Source organism: Phocoena sinus, chromosome 1 (assembly GCF_008692025.1).
Source record: "Phocoena sinus isolate mPhoSin1 chromosome 1, mPhoSin1.pri, whole genome shotgun sequence".
Taxonomy (NCBI): domain Eukaryota; kingdom Metazoa; phylum Chordata; class Mammalia; order Artiodactyla; family Phocoenidae; genus Phocoena; species Phocoena sinus.
Genome location: NC_045763.1, coordinates 153338916 through 153350797, shown reverse-complemented (window position 1 = coordinate 153350797; position 11882 = coordinate 153338916). Strand labels below are relative to the sequence as shown.

Below are 11882 nucleotides of genomic sequence, written 5' to 3'. Positions count from 1 at the left end.
AGACTCTGACCTCTGTCCCAGACCCTAGTGCTCTTGATGGTCTCCACGCCCCATGTGCCTGGCTGACCTCAGCACTCTTCCACTCTACTGTAATCACGTGTTCACTACCTGTCTCCTTCCAGGAAGGGCAGGGCATTTCTCATTCATCCTGGTGTCCCCAGCACTCATTTGGGCCAGGCATAGCCATTTAATAAATACATTGATTTAAAGGAATTCCACCCCCCCACCCCCTGCCATATCGAACAGGTCAGGGAAAAAAATAAAAGACTTGAGAGAGTGCAAAATGACAGGACTAGGGAGTGGTCTGACACATCAGGAAGCAGTCTAGCTGCAGGTGGGATCAGGTTCCTCAGGGAGGTTCTGAAACGGTTTTTAAGAAACCCTAAATCCAGGTTATCTGTCTGGAGGGGTTAGGAGACTGGGAGTTGGATTGACAACTTCTGGGGTCTTGCTCTAAGGAGCGAAGATCCTCTATAACGACCTCATACCTGGGCAGTGAGAGTGGGCAGAATCCACCTCTTTCTTCTATTCCTTCCATCCATCCCCTCACTCCACTTCCACCCATCTCCGCCGCCCAGGAACCTCAGCTCTTTCCTTTCCAACAGAGGATTCCGGCTGTTGATGCCTGGAGGGACCTGGCTGCAGGGAGGAGGAGGGAGCTCTCTGTCCCTCCCTCCTTCTCCATCTCCCCACCCTTCCTCCCTCCTCCTCCCTCCTCCTCCCCCGGCCCACTCTCTGTCTCCCTCCCTCTTTCTCCTCTGAGGCTGTGGAGTCGCCTCGCAGCAGCGAGCAACGAGCGCCCTGTTCCCAGTCCCGGCTTGGAACTTAACTGTATGAGTGCGGGTCCTGGAACCCCGGCCCCGGAGCTGCGAGTCCGGGTCTGAACCTGGGGCGCAGCGGTCAGCCTCCGAGGCCCTGATTTGGGACCGAGCCGAGGCTCTGAGCGCGGAGCGGGAGAGCCGGGCGGGCCGGCGCAGCAACCGGCGAGTCAGGGAGCAGTACCGCGGAAGGCAGGGAGACGGCCGCGAGCTGAGGGCAGAGGGCAAAGTGCAGAGAGCGACCTGGCTCGGCGGAGGGCGCCGCCCGGCCGGAACCGAGCTCTCCGCCCCGGACGGCGGCCAGTAGTGGGGTGCGGACCCGGGGTCGCCACGAGTCCCGAGCGACTCCCCGGCCGACGGCTGGGGGCGTGCCTCCTCCCAGCCCAGCGGCCCCAGCCCGGCGCGCCCGTTCGTAGCGTCGCCGGGGCATGTGAGCGGGAAGCCCAGGCTGCCAGCCGCGAGGACCCGGACGGAGGAGTAGCAGGAGCGCGGAGCCGAGAGCCTCGAGCCCAGCGCCCGGCTGAGTAGTAAGTGCGCCCCCTCCGTGCCCAGAGCGCGCCGCCGCGCCCCCCTCTCCAGCCCTCCGAAGTTTTGACACTCGCGACCTCGCGTTTCTGGGCACACGCCGGCTCTCTTCTCTGCGAGTTTCCATCCTTTGCAAAGTTTTTTAAAAAGGAACGGACCCCCACCTACCCCTCACTACTCCGGCGGTGGCGTCTGTTCGCGGGCAGACCCGGCTCCTTGTGGAGAGAGGTGGCAGCCTGGTAAGGCCGTGGGTGTCTGTTTCTGTGTGCGCACCACAGGAGCCGGGCTTGGGGTGCCCCCACCCCCCCCCCCCCACGGCCGCTTCTCGCCCACCGGCCGGGGGCACTAGGTCTTTCTCACCAGCCTGTCTGTGCGCCCAGTTCAAGGATTTCCCAGCGGGAAGCCGAGGCGACCAGTGCGCGTCCGGCCTGGGGCTCCGGTGACCGCACCGAGGCGCGGATCTACCCCTGCCCTAGTTGTGTGGGGTGCCGGGGGCCAGCCACGCAGCCCCTCTCACCCTTCCAGATTCGTTTCCCAGCGGACCAGCCGGGCGCTGCATCCTGTTTGTTTTCTGCTCCGGCTGCTCCAGTTTCACCCCCCTCTCTCCTCCCACCCTAGCCTTCTTCTTACCATCCCTCCACCTCCTGCCTTTGGATGTCGGAGGTGAATCGTTTCATCCCTGTCTCTGTGCAAAAGCAAATGTGCCTGGGGGTAGGGAGGTACGGAGGTGGGAAGGGGGTCTAGTCGCTCTGTTACCAGCGGCTCGCCATTGTTTTCCCACCCCGCGCGTTCTGTGCGTAAACACACACATACACACACGTACACACACACACACACACGTACATGTACACACACACGTGCGCGCCGGCTGCTTCCAGTCCCCAGACGCGCAGGGATCGCCCGCGGGATTCTCCCATCTGCCCGCCTGGTCTTCCAGTCTGGAGGTGCTCCATTACTTAACTGGAGCTGGGGAGGGCAAGAGACGTGGGGGTTGCCGGAGAGTCCCGGGCGGAGCCGCGAGCTGGGCCTGGGCGGGAAGTGAATTTTGAACTTCAGCCCTGGACCTTTCCGGGAGGACCCCGAGCGCACGAGCGGCGGCCTCCAGCCCTGGAGGGCCGACGGCAGCTGCAAGGACTCCAGCGGCGCTCTTGGCAGCCGCCTCCGTGACAAGGGCTAGGAGGAAGCCGAGGAGTTTTCCTGGGAAGTTTGCTTTGACTCTGGGAATTTCCGGGCAGGGCGCCTTGGCGCTGGCGCTTGAAGGGGTCTGGCGAAAGACAGCCAGAAAAGATGCTGCTGCTCTGGGCGGAGTTTCCAGAGATCCTGCTTTCTACTTGGGGAGTGGCGCTCGAGATGCTGGGGTTCAGCATACTTTGGTCCTAATTTCCTGTCTATGGACAGTGTGAGCTTGGGCGAGTCCCTTAACTTTTCTAGATTTTCTCCTATGCAAAATGGTCAGAGTTATGCACACATCTTTGAAACTGGCATCTAATGATCAGTTAAGGGATACTGGTTTGGAAGGTACGAATGCCAGGATGGTAGTTGGACCATTGCAAGCCTAGCTTAGAGGTTAAGAGACAGGGCTCTGGAGTTGGATCCCAGATACTGCCACTGGAGACATGGTCTTGAGAAGTTTAATCTTACTGCTCTGTATCTGCTTGCTCATCTCTAAAATGGGTTTAATATGAACAGTACTCACTTCATCGGGTTGTCTTAATAAAGTGAAGCTCATACAACAGTACCTGGCACATAGTAAGTGCTGGAGAAATGTGACCTGTTATTGCCATTATTACTTAGCTGACTTTGTACAGACCCCAGAAGAGCATTTTGGGGTTGTGCTCATTTAATCAATTATAATAATTGTCCACTTTTGGGAAGGAAGAAACCTCACACCTCTTCCCACCCTTTCCTGATTTTAGCACCTCCCTACTCCTTGCATAGTTCCACCTTGTGAAGTCGTTTTTTTTTTTCTTTTTCTCCTTCCTCTCTTCTTCCCTCCCTCCCTCCCTTTACAACTTTTGTGAAAGGCATTTTATTCCCTCCTTTTCCTCATTCTTAAAAATAAATCTTGGCCCAACTGTAGTGTTCTCAGTGGAAATCAGGCCCCAGGAAGGAAGCATATCCCCGAGAGTGTCCTGACCTGGGCTGCTGGCTCAGGATTGGATGCGCATTTGTGTCTCTGGGGCTGAGAGGAGCCCCAGTGTCTGCAGCCCTGGGGAAGAATCAGGTGGGATGGGCTGAGGATGTTCCAGGGGGAGCTCTGCTCCCGAGGTGGCATCTGTGTTGCCTGCTGCCGGGGCTCACTTGGGAACCTGGAATATCCCAGCTGCCTGGGCAGACTGGATGTGGGATTTGGGGTAAGTAAGGGGCAAAAGTTTCACCTTCAACTTTCAACTTGCAATTGGAGTGTTTACTAGGAATTTGGGTTTGTCGTAAGCTTCTTGTCTGATTCTGGACCCTGCAAATGCACAACACAAGTAAGGGGTAAGCTGTGTGACAGTGAGGAAGAGCAGTTAGCTGCTGCCCACCCACACTGCCTTGGACAATGGACTCCTCTCTCTATCTTATCTGACCCTCTAACCCCATCACCAGTCATGGGAGAGGATGGCCAGGAGATTGGTTCTTGGAGCTTGGAGATCCTGCAAGTAGGCTCTCAGTGATGAGAACCAGCATTGCAGTCACCCTCATTCATCCCTTTAACAGAAATTTGTTGAGCTCCTATTATGTGCCAGGCCCTGTGCTAGGCAGCAGGGCTTCAAGGGTGACCAAGACAGGTAGTGTGCCTGCCTTCAGAGAGCCTTCTTTCTAGAGGGAGGAGACCAGCAATAAATAACTTGAAATAAGTAACCAAGACAATATTAGATCCTATGTGATTTTCAGAAATATGACATGGTGATGTGATAGACAGTGTATGTGTGGGGACAGGCAGGGGAGGTCCTAGATGGTGAGGCCAGTGAAACCTGCCCTGGAGAGAGACTAGCTCAGTCCAGGCCTGAAGGGTGAGAAGGAGCCAGCTGCACAAAGACCTGAAGGAAGGGGATTCCAGACAGACAGAGGGAACAGCAAAAGAAAAATCTCCGCAGCCAGAACAGGGTTGGCAGTAACAGTGGGGCTGGAGAGGGAGACTGGAGAAGCCAGGAGGGCCAGAGCCTGGTCACACGGGACCTGGTTAGGAGCCTGGATTTTACGGCCAGGGCCATGGGAAGCCATTGGAGAGTTTTAAGGAGGGGAGTGACATGATCTACTTTATGATTTTAAAAGATTATTTGGTACACAAGAAAAAAAAACAGCTTATTTGGTAATCAGAGTTGCCCCAGGGGAGGGAAATGGTGGCTGAGGGATGGGATGAAGATGGTGTTTTCAATGTAGATTCTTTTGTCCTTTCCAAATGTAGTACCATGTGCATGTATCAACTATGCAAAAATAAACCAAAACCCCAAACCAGAAAGCATAGTTAAAAAAGAATAGCTTAAGCCTGGAAAATGTATATAATTAAAAAGTTTTTTAAAAAATCTAAAACTGGTATCATAGTACCAATTTTGTAAAGATAATGGTATGTACATGCACGTCCATCACGCACCTACATAGATGGAAGACTAGATGGCTGCCTCAGTGTTTACAGAGGTTAATTCTGGACACTGGACGTATGGGTGATTTTTATTTTCTCCTTTATCTTCTGTTGATTTTTCCAATCTTCTTCAATTGTCATGAATTACTTTGATAAGTGGGGAAAGATGTGAAAAAGAGACATCGCTCCGGCTACTACATAAAGAATAGTTTGAAGGGGAGCAGGAATGGAAGAAGAGAGGCTGGGCAGGAGGCTCATTAGAGTTGAGATGATGACTTGGATAAGGCGGGCCAATGGGAGATCATTCTGGAGGTAGAGCCAATGGGTGTCACTAGCACACCATTGCCTAACACGATGCACTGCTCTTGCCCAGAGAGGGCATTCCACCCCCAGCTCAGATTTTGTAGTCAGGAATGCTGGGATCAGTAATGGTGACAGACAATTTCCAGTGCTGCCTTGGCTTTGGAAATGTCTTGAGTTTTATTCACATCCTTATTTCCATCTTTCCTCGTAATAGGGAGAAGCCCCATCCTGAACATTTTGCTACTATGATAATTGGCAGATTCAGGGCAACATGATATATACAATACGAAGGATTTAGAGCCAGGAGAGATGCTCATCACATAACATCTCTGAGCCTCCATTTGCCCATCTATGAAATGGGGCAACAGCAATACTTATCTCTTAGAATTTGGGAGGCTCACGTCTGATTAAGTCTGCAGCAGTGCTCCATGAATGATAAGGGTCTGGCTTTGCTGTTGCCAGACGAGTGTTTGCTTGAGCGAGGCCTGCTCCTCCAGAGGATCTAGGTGTTCCTGTCCTTGAGGGCCTGACACCTGATTCTACACAGGTTTTCTCTTCTCTGGGGGTGCCTTTTGAGATTGGCCCTTATTGGGCAGCTCCCTGAGTAGGTCACCAGGAAGCTGATGCCACTGGAAAAAGTGGAATTCAAATGCAGCTGTGCCCGCACGCCCCCTTCCCCAGCCTTATTCAGGGGTGAAGCTGAGTGTTTGAAAAGGGCTCTGTGCTGGGAAGGCCTGGCCAGGCCCACAGTAAATCGTGCTTTGAATGGGAATTATTTTTGTGCTCTGTGTTTGCTTAAGAGGGCTCACTCCTGCCTGAACTCGCTGCAGTCCTCACCCTTTGCTAGTCCTCTTCCTGGAACCTGGATATGTTAGCCAGGAAGGCTGTAACAGTGCCTGTCACCACGCGGGGGACCAGGACCCATGGAGGGTTGCTTTCATACCTCCTGTCATCTCCCTATCTCCCCACTCCCAAGCAGGAAGGCATGCCCTGGATGGGGTTCTTTGGCTGGGTGACGAAGAACCCCTTCTTTGGGTGACTGCCCCTTCCTTGGTCCTCCTTCCAGCTCCTTGGGAAGACTCAGGAGATTTGTTACAGGCCATCTCAGCAGGGCCACCTTCAGCCTCTGCCAGCTTCTCTGATCAGGAGTGACTCTGTTCTTTTTAAAAATTCAAATACTTTCTCTAAGAAGCAGTGATATGGTAATTCCCTCCTAAGAGAGGGGTGGAGTAGGGTGGATGGGGCACTCACTTCCGCTTGAGTGCCTGTTACATCCATGGGCCTAGCCAGAGACCCCTGAGACTGGATCTGCTCAAGCCTTATGATGGTGAAGGCCCTTGTGGCTCTCCTAGGAGCAGGTTTCTGTCCAGAGTGACAGTGGTCAGAACTCTGAGAGGCTGTGAGGTGAGGAGGAAGTGGCTGGGGTTTCCCCTGCCTGCTCCCAAGGTCATCAGTGGGTGAATCCAAGGCCTGGGCATGGCTCAGGATGTGCTATATGTGGCCCAGCATCTCGGAGTGTGCACATGAGGTCAAGATAGGAGAGCAGCAGGGACTGAGATTTGTACCCAAAGGTTGAAGATCCCAGCCAGGAGTGTTTTTATGGGGGAGGGGTGTGTTGGGGGGTAGAGGAGAGAAAGGAAGAAGTGGGGACAGTATCTCTAGCTGCCACCTTTTTTCTTAAATAGCATGATTACCCAGGCGCATTTGGTCACTCAGGGAAGCCTGACACATGCCATCAAATCTGAATTCAGTTCTCTTGATACACACAACAGACTCCCCTCCCCTCATCAGTGGCCTTAGCATTTAAATGGCCTTGGCACAAAGCCCCATAAGCAGCCCTAGGGATTGTAGCCAGGTTGGGGGGGAGGGTTTAGTGTTACTCCCCATCTTGTCCCTCTGTGTCTTCTGGGGACATGTCCGAGGTAGAGTGTCAGTGTTTTGGCTTGAAGAGAAGGGGCCACAGATGGGGCAGAAACACTCAGGCTCCCTTCTCCCCTGGTGGTTTGGGTCTGTAATCCCTGCCAGGCCTGGAGCTCCCTGGGGGATTCGCCCCAGCGGAGGCCAGACTGTTCTCCTCCCCTCAGCCTTACCTCCCCCAGTCCCCACCCCCTGCTTGACTCAGAATGGAATGTGCAGCCTGTGGAACAGGATGGGGTGGGAACTAGTTCCCAGAGGGCCTTGGTCCCCATCCCCCCCCCCCCCACACACAAAGCAGGTAGGAGCCTCAGGGCTGGGTCCTGCTCCTTGGCAGGGCTGGAGGTGCCCCGCTCCAATCGCAGGCCCTGTGCTGAGTGAGGGCAGAGGCGGGTACCATGGGGACCCAGGTCCAGGCATTTGAAGGAGCAGCCAGGGTGGGGGGATTTCTTTACAAGTCCAAGACGTTGGTGGGTGGCCAGTTAGAGTCCAGGGGTATAGCAAGCCAAGCAGACCCATCCACAGCTCTAGTGGCTGGGGGTGGCCTACCCCAGACCTCCACTCTCTGTTGACTTCTGTTTTAATTGCGGCTTCTATTTTCTAATTCCTATTTTCTGTAGTTTCCAAAAGTAGTACAACAATGTGTATTACTTTTGTAATCAGGATGGAAGGGATTTAAAATATATGTAGAATTGCCAGACAGGGAAACAGACAAAGTAGTCAGTGTTTCTTCTCTGGAAGCCTGGGAGTCAAGGCTTCACCAAACAGTAGAATATTCTGCAGAAAGAGGGGTCCCTGGCAGGAGGGGCAATGGTTGGAGTATGATAAGAAGGCCTGTGACACTGGACTGATACCTTTTCAGGATGACCATTGAGTAGGCCTGTGGATCCCCCCGGTGGGCTCTGGGAGTGGGGCTCTGGGCTGAGGTGGGCTGTCCAGGGACTGGGCCCAGAGGCCTCCTACATTGGCTCTGGCACCTGGGGGGAGGCAGGAAGGGGAGTGAGCTTTGGTTGAAGCTGCCCTCACGCTGACTCAAAGCAATTAACTCCTGCCTGGCCACACAAGACAGGTCCGGTGCAGCCCAGAGTGGAGGGTGAGGAGTTTCCTGTCTCAGTGTGAGGTGTGAAGCTCTGGAAACCTTGCTCCTACTGAAACACAGCCCTACTGAAGGAGTAAAGTCATTTACCCATTCCTGTGAGGCTTTGGTTCCTGGCTTGTCCCTCGAAGGGTGGGGTGGGGGGGGGTGAGGAGGGAAGGGCGAATAAAAGGTTATTGGAGAGGGACTGGAAGGAAGCCTGTGTGCAGGTACAACCAGGCTGTCCGAGGCCAGTGGGGAGAGGAGAGTGGGGAGTGAATAGGGAGCTGTTGAAAGCAGAGGGGAGGGGCCCCTCCAGCCCCTGACATTTCTCTGGCTGCCTGGCTCCCCTCTCCGTGGCCGGTGGAGAGGGAGGGTATATGCGTGTAAGTGTGTGTAAGTGGCCAGGCGAGTCCTACACCCTGAAGACCTTGATCAGCCCCTGCTGGACCCCAGGGGACAAGGCTGTGCCTCTAAGAGCCCCCAGGAGACAGTGGGGACATTAGACCAATGTCAGGAAGGCAAGGGGAGAGCGGACTGGGAGGCAGAGAGAGAGCCTGGCCGGGGCGCTGCTGAGGAGGCCCGCAGAGCAGAGCGAGGCCTCCTTTCATCCCTCCTCCCTGAGCTTCAGTTCTCCAGAGTCTCTGGTGCCTCACACAGATTGGGGGTTCAATTCCAGTCCACCTGGTGAGGGCGGGGCAGTGGGTGATCACCCTCCACCCTCCTTTCCCTCTCTACAGAGACACAGTCTCCTCCCACTGTGTCATTGTGAGCATGGGACTGCAGTCACCCCGCCCCGCACCGAGCCGGGGTGAGGGTGGAGTGGGTCCGGGAAGAGCTCTGGAGACTCAGTGGGGTCCTCTTGCTGGGGCTGGTGGGGCAGGGAGAGGGAGGCCTCTCCTCTTAGTCCGGGTGAAGGGCTCAGCTGTCACAGGTACCAGAGCCAGGAAACAGGGCAGAGAACAGAGAAAGGGGATCTGTCACATCTTGCCTGAGGTAGAGGTAGGTAGCAGAAGAGCTTTCTCTTTGGTATTTGAGGAAGTCAAGGGATGAACGTGACTGTCAAGTTGAAATAAGTATACAAGTCTGGGTGAATGGGGTTCTTGGAGTTGTGCAGTGCACAGTCTGCACAGCTGTACATGCTGGCCCTTTTGGAACTGGTTCAGAGCATCAGGTCCCTGTGGTTTCCACAAAGTGAGTTCCTTTCTCTTCTACCAGCTCTGCCTGGCCTTAGGTCCATATTCCTCAGCATGAGACCCCCAATTTGGAGGTGATTTTTGGCTATTTGTTACCCCTTTCTAGGTGTTGATTGACCTGGATTTTGGGGAACCAGAACTGAGGAGCGGGGTTGTGTGTGAGCGAGGGTATGGGTGCATTGGGCAGTTTAGAGAGGGTCTGGAGAGTTTGACCACCCTCCTTGTGGAGTCAGAGTCCTGTTTGGATAACTGGCCACAGGCGCAGCGAACCTCCTGACTCCTGAGTGAAGGCTGGCTGGGTTTAGAAGTTCTCAGATGGGGCAGGCAGGTGCGGAGGAGGGCAGGGTCCTGGCTCCCCCGACGGTGACCCCTCCCCCAGGCGCCTTTGCTGGCCTGCGACCCACTGGGTCTTCTTTATGTCCCTGCCTTCCTCTCTCCCCCTCCCATCATCAAACTCACTCATCCCTTGTCCTTCAAGATCCTGCTCTTTGATCTCTGAAGAGGTGACTGGCTAATCGGATTTACCAATCTGAATTCATGTGCTGGTGGCAAGTTAACAGGTAACTCTTGAAGCTCTTTTAACTGGCCACCAGGCCTTATCAATCCAAGGGGGGACTGTCAAAGTGGGAACCTGGGGTGGAGGTGGGGTAGGTGTTTGGGCCTGAGGGGGCTGTTCCATTGCCCGTCCACTCAGCAGGTAGGAGGGGAGCGCCTGCCTCCAAGCTGTGCCCTGTACGCTGGGGCTGAGAGACCAGTGCAGCCCTTACACAGTTTTGAGGAAGCTAAGGATTAGATATTCACTGACAAAAGTGAAGGTAGGGAGGTGCGGGGGAGGGCTGTGGAGCATCAAAGCATCAGGGAGGGGCACCACAACCAGATTTGGGCCATCAGGGGAGGCTCCCTGTAAGAGGAAACAAAATGACCTGGAGGGTGAGGAGGAGATAGCTTGTCAAGAGCGTGTCAGAGAGCAGAGAAGGTTGTAAGGACAGATGCCCCCCATGTTTTCCAGGGCCCCCACCTGGGTCTCCAAGGGCATATCCAATGGTCCTGTCCCTCACCAAGGACCCTGGGGCATCATGACTTTGCGGGGGAGGGTGATTGGTGGGCACTCAAAGACAGGGTGGCTAGGGGCTCCTGACAGCCTTGTTCGACTATGAATTGTGTATGGCAGCATGGGGGAGCATGGGTTTTGGGGTGCACGAATAAACATGGGCTGTGCGGGGGCTGCCTGTGGTGTGTGGCCCAAGTGACCCAGGGATTGGAAGCCCAAACCTCTCCCAGGCAGCTGCGGTGGGAGTCGGGGGGCGGGGATGGGGTGCAGGATTGCTAGGGCCAACTGCAAATTAGCCAGGCTGGCGTTAAATGCCTTTGCTGCTTCTCTCCTCCCCTCCTGTCCCTCCCTGCCCTCCCGAAAATCAACAACTGTGTCAACAGCGGGGTAATTGTGCTTGGCTGGCAGCCTCTGGGGCTTCCAGGACCAGGCAGGTGCTGGCAGGGGCTGCCGAGCCCCACGCTGGGAGCAGTCTGGGTCTGGCTGCCAGGGCTGCAGGATAAACAAGGCCTCACACAGGCTGGCTGGGTGGGAGGGAGGCCGCAGGCAGGCAGGAGGGAGAACAGGTGTCTCAGGAGCATTGCAGAAACAAAGGGCCTCTTGTCTCCTCCTCCCGGGCCCCAGGGAGCAGCCCCCTCCCCCCTCTCTCAGGCCCTGCCTCGAGACCAGTGGCCAGGTCAGCCAGGGGGTGCTGGGAATGAGGGAAGGGCAGGTGCTGACCTCCAGACTCCCCTGCATCTCGGTGCTTATTTTTTCTTGCTTGAGGTAGAGGTAAAACCAGTCCTTACGAGGCACTAGCCCTGGAGGCAGGGTACCTGCCTCTGAACAGATCCACTGGCCATGAGGCCTCTGGGGGTCTCAGTTTCCCACCGGAAAGACAGAAAGACCCTCACCGCTGCTGGGGCACCCAAGGAAGAAATGGATGGGAGACAGGAAAAGGACCTGGAGCTTTTTAGAAGAAAGAAGCAGCAAATGTCAGGAGTGATGGAAGGTGGGGCAAGAAGTAGGGAGACCTGGGCCAAGGGATTCCAGGTGGGATTTGGGGTAGAGTTGGCTGGGGTGCAGCAACACCCTCTTCCCTCCATAGCCCTTAACGAAACAGACCTTTACTGAACACCTGCCATGTGCCAGGCACTGTACTAGGGATGGAGAAGCCAAGGAAGAATAGCGTAGTACCCGCACAGACAGACGGACTGGAGCCAGACTGCCTGTATGGTCTTGGGCAGGTAACTTAACCCCCCGTGTCTCAGTTTCCTCATCTGTAACATAGGGGTGATAATAGCCGCTGCCTCATGGGACTGTTATGTAGGTTAAATGTGTGAAGAGATGCCTATTGTATGTAGTAAGGGATACATAAGAGAAGGCCGTTATTGTTCCGTTATTGTCCTTGTCCCTGAGAGAGTATCAGGGACTCAAATCTTGCCAGAGTGCAGGA

The 11882-nt window shown here is 55.0% G+C and overlaps 1 protein-coding gene across 2 annotated transcripts in view; it reads left to right on the top strand.

Moving 5' to 3' along the window:
• Positions 1-892: 892 nt before the first annotated feature.
• The window catches only part of SOX13 (SRY-box transcription factor 13), a 44306-nt gene continuing 33316 nt past the window's right edge, over positions 893-11882 (top strand). For both annotated transcript variants that reach the window (XM_032611742.1, XM_032611734.1), the window contains exon 1: positions 893-1345. The gene's annotated coding sequence lies outside the window, so the exon portion shown is untranslated. The remainder of the gene's footprint in view (positions 1346-11882) is intronic.